The sequence below is a fragment of the Trachymyrmex septentrionalis genome, unplaced genomic scaffold, assembly GCF_001594115.1.
Source record: "Trachymyrmex septentrionalis isolate Tsep2-gDNA-1 unplaced genomic scaffold, Tsep1.0 scaffold78, whole genome shotgun sequence".
Lineage (NCBI taxonomy): Eukaryota > Metazoa > Arthropoda > Insecta > Hymenoptera > Formicidae > Trachymyrmex > Trachymyrmex septentrionalis.
This window is the reverse complement of record NW_017305967.1, coordinates 915219-915442: the sequence shown is the minus strand read 5'-3', so window position 1 is coordinate 915442 and position 224 is coordinate 915219.

Sequence of the window (224 nt, the reverse complement as noted above, 5' to 3'; positions counted from 1 at the left end):
TATGTTTTTCTACTTAATTCGTTCTTAATGATACGTATAAAATATTTGATATTTTAAATTATATATAATTTTGAATATTGTAAATTAGAATGATATCTTATTTAAAATTAGATTCAGTTTGACCTCAAATGTGTAATATCTAGTTAATATAAATATCCAATTTTCCTATTAATTTTGATAGAAAAATAAATTCTGTTTCTTGTGTTTTTCGATGAAACGCAATA